This window comes from Centruroides sculpturatus, unplaced genomic scaffold (genome assembly GCF_000671375.1).
Source record: "Centruroides sculpturatus isolate CEXI.00-Female unplaced genomic scaffold, Cexi_2.0 scaffold143, whole genome shotgun sequence".
Taxonomy (NCBI): domain Eukaryota; kingdom Metazoa; phylum Arthropoda; class Arachnida; order Scorpiones; family Buthidae; genus Centruroides; species Centruroides sculpturatus.
This window is the reverse complement of record NW_019384447.1, coordinates 736,513-741,322: the sequence shown is the minus strand read 5'-3', so window position 1 is coordinate 741,322 and position 4,810 is coordinate 736,513.

Below are 4,810 nucleotides of genomic sequence, written 5' to 3'. Positions count from 1 at the left end.
GAATCGGTAGGAACAAACGAACATTACACTTTTATTTATATAAATAGATAAAAGATGATCCGCTTTAGTTCATTTTCACAGAAAAGCATAATGCCTCGCAGAAAAGCAAACTTAAGGCGTTGTACTCGTAGCGCCATCTGTTGGACATAAAAGCCTTAACCTAGTTATATATTTTAATTCATATGAATATTTAATGGAATAATATACAGCCTATGTCCACCCTGAGGTTCCATTCTAAATATTGGTGAAAGAATTTTTGAAATCAGATGAGTAGTTTCGGAAATTACCTGCTGCATACAAACTTACTTACATACTTACAAACATTACCTCTTTATAATATTAGTATAGATTACACTACACAAGTTTATTAATAGATTGTTTTAGGGGAATAGTTTGTATTTATGGAGCCAAATCAAAGAGTAGTGGTGCCCAAACTATAGTCCCTGGGCCAAATTTGTCTTATGGCACACATTAATATAGAACATGAACATATTTGACACTTATAAATGGTAGAAGAAGGCCTACTTTTAGTATATATGAAATATACAAAATATTTGTGGTCTACTATCTATGACTTGTGTGTAATTTGGCTACCAATCAAAAAGTTTGGGCACCACTGTCTTACACGGAAAGTACACTTAATGTCACTAACTGATTTCAACAAACCATGTCAAATGGAAGAGCTTAATTAGCTTAATAAGACATTTTATTTTTATTTGCAGAATAGCAAGTGTTAGAGTGATAATTAAGAAAATGTGTTATCAAACGCAACTTAAAATCACTCACAACTCATACAACATATGCAAAAATCAACAGCATAATAATATAGAGCAGTAAAAATCCTTTTGATTGATATTTTGTCTGAAATTTTGATAAGTAGTAACTTCAAAAACTTGAAAAAAACCCATGCAAAATAATTATTAACATTCTTTCCTTCCTCCATTCCCCATGATTCTCCATGCAGGGGGTTCAGATGATCCTCATGGATGCAGTTCTACATCTCTAGGATAAAATTAGGACATATTCCATAGGTTAACATGGAACTTTGTTGAAAAATGCAACGATGCATTTTCACGTGTTGATATTTTTTGTGTGATTTCACTATGGTAAATTCTAAGAATTGACTTGTTAGAGTATTTGTGTATAAGAATGAAAATTGGGTTGGAAATGAAGAAAGTGATGACTTTCTTCATTTCCAACCCAATTTTCATTTCTAAATAATATTACTGTATCAATCATGTTGAACAGTCATTGTCTAATTAGTTTTTTTGTATGAAAAAACATGAAAACTTTAATAGGATATAACTCATTTAACTTAATACTTGTATTCTGCAGATAATATTTTAGCATGTGATAGTATACTTACTGTATTTACTAGCATATAAGGTGATCTCACATATAAGACAAGGTGTGATTTTAAAGATCAAAATAAAAAAATTAGATTTATTAATACAATTCTAATTTTATTTTATTTAATCACAAATAAAATTTTGTCAAATGCACTTATTAAAGCAAACAACCATGTTTTCTTGATGCTATCATCTTTTGTCTACTCGGAGTCGCCCTCCGCAGCTTCGTTACAACTCTCCTCTTTTTCACTCTCATTCTACAAAGCATCATCCTCTGATCCATTGAGTGAATTTGAAATGCAGTATTTCTTGAATGACTTTGCTATCAGCACTTGAGGAATGCTTTTCCATGCATCTGATACCCATGTAACAAAACCAAAAGATTATAATGCATGTCACATAAAAAAGTATATTTTTAATAATTCAGAATGTATAAATATTCATTAAAAATATTGATATATCAAATATGAAATAACTACATTTATAATCATTGCTAAATGACCAGCTATTTTCGGCTCTTTAAAAGCGACATTCACCTTACCCTCAAAAGTACTCTGCTATAATGGCAGCATGAACTATACACGGTTTACAACATTTATTGCAAAAGCGCATAGGATCCTTCGCTCGCGCATATAGGATGACATAGCAGGATGACATAGGCTTTTGAAGCAGCGAAAAATGAATAAAAACCACGTATTATACAAAAGTAAATATGATACTGTATTTGAATTTTTTTTTTCGGCATGAATTTCTAGGGGAAAAAATTGTTTCGCTTAACGAGTGTTTCGCATTACGAGTAAGACTCTGGAACGAATTATGCTCGTTAAGTGAGGTTCCATTGTGTATATATTAATATATACATTTATATATACATGTATATATATATTACATAAATATACACGATTCAGGTATTTATTTTTTCATAAAATCACATTATTTATTTTTTAGTAGAAAAACTGCACCACATTAACACTCCAACATCGGTGCTATAACAGAGAAGCATGTACTGATACGGACTGACAGCGTGCCGTTTTTCGCGACAAATCTCGATTTTGTTTGGAAATAGACAATCATCGTATTAAAATGTGGAGGACCATCGATAAGTTCTTCAATTTCGCTTTTAGCGTTGAGCAACAGACTGGCCTCGGTGCTGTCACGTCGGTTTGGAAAGTCATCTCTCTTGACAGTCGCTGTCTCCTGATAGTGTAATACCCCGTTCGCACCGAGCATTTCAATCTAGATTGTAGGTCGGCGACAATGCCGTGGTGTGACCTCTCTCGACCGTTTCAATCTCGACTGAAACGCGGTTCAATCGCAATCGATTCAAGAGAGTTCTTGAAACTAGATCCAGTCATAAGAGAGATTCCACACAAGAAAATACAAGATGGCTGCGGAACACTTGTCGGTCTATCGACAGAAGTAAAAAAGATATTTGGAGAGACGATGACATCTGTCTTTAGATATATGGCAAGAAAAAATATTTATTTCTAACCAAAACTTCCATTTTGTTTGTTGGAGTTCGAGACTTATCGCGTAGTTATGTCAGTTTTACCATCGCGTGTAATAACCGGATTCTTCTCGAGCGGACTGCCTGTGCGAACAGACTTCGACTGGCGACAGTCACAATTCAGATTGTAGGTAATTCGAGATCGAAGTGAGTCCTGGATTGTGTGCGAACGTAGTATTACGAGGACATTGACGGCACAACTTAATGTTCAAGAAATCCTGCGCTCCCGTGTGATGCCTTTCATGCAAAGCTTGCAAACAGCCACTTTTCAGCAAGATAATGATTTTTCACGCACGCAAGTAGGGTTTCTCAGGAATGTTTCTCTCACATCGTCTCACTTCATTAGCATGCCGTGTCTCCAGATTTGCTGCCTATTGAGAATTTATTGGACAAGATGGAAAACCTCCTTCAGTTTTCCACAAATATGAAGGATTTGAAACGAAAGTTGCAGCATCTTTGGACAAATCTCCTATGCATGAGTGTCTAATAATCTTTTCTGTTTGATAAATTTGGTAAAATGATAATGTTTGTTGGTTTTCGTTAAGTAAATTTTAAATTTATTTGGACGAATGAAAATTATTGAAAAATCCATGTCTATTTAGTGATGTATACCCCACTTCAAGGACGGTTCTGATAGGTCTGCATTACCTGCCTGCATGCTGGCGGAAAGAGTGCACTTTAAAAAATAATATTAAGTTATCTTTTAATTTAATTTTATTAAAGTGGTCGGTGATGAAATAGATTGACGTTTGCAAGGCGACTTATGATATAGCTGTGCAGTTAAAGATATAAATAACCAAGCTTTAACTTATTATGTTAACTTCTTATGATTAAGTTTAAAGTTACACTTATCTAATTCATTGTGAATGGTTGCTTTAAATATTAAAGGGACAAGGTTTTATCTTTATTCACAATGAAAATTATTTCCGTACCATTAATTTTATGTCTTTACTTAACCCATTGTTTTAACTCTTAACAGAACCAAAAGTAAATTTAAATAAAGAGATGTGCACGACTGTTATTAATTCAAATACTGTATTCATATTTAAATTCATTTTTACATACACATACGTCTATATTGTATTTACACACTAAATAAGAAAAATTTATTTAAATAAAATAGAATTTGCAAATTAAAATGAAATTAATGTCCGGTGATAAAATATAACTTTAAACAAAGGCTACTGTTATCTACAGGGTGGCTTTATTTAAATAAAATTAAAATAAATATATATAAAATATTTTTATGGATTTTTTTACCCCTGTCAACAATATGAAACTGTCAGAAAATATACCAGTAGGCTCTCGTGGGTTGGGTTATGTATTTATGAATTTTCACGCAATCAGCATTGATAGGAGAATCCAAGTATCTGTAGCACGCAGGCAGCTAACAGTCCAAAACTGGCCATTGTTCCACTTATTCTCATATATCCAATAAATCAAAAGTATAATGAAAAATAACGTTTTTTCGCATTATTTATAAATTAATAATTTATTCGTTATTGTTATAGTTCTGTAGGCATTCCCAGAATTCCTAAAATCGATAAGCAAAAAAGAAACCATTTCTAAATAAGAAAAAAGAGAAAATTATTTTTTAATGTCCACTTTTATCTTGAATTCTTTTCTTTGATACACGAGATACATTTAAAGTGGAAATCATATCAAAATTCGAAAAGATAGAAATATGACGCAATTTTAAAAGAAATCTCTAACTAATGACTAATTTCAAAATATTTTCCTTATAGTTTAATAAAAACTTATTAAAACTGAAATTATTAATATGATCTAAAGTATTAAACTATTTTAATTTTATGGATGTTCCGTATGTAATACCGTATCTATCTTATACCGAATTTATTCAAATACAGTATACTCAGGGGTGCCTATCAGTTTCGGACAGATTGAAGAGCAGCGCTTATTTACATAAATACGATGTCTTTATTATTTCACTGGA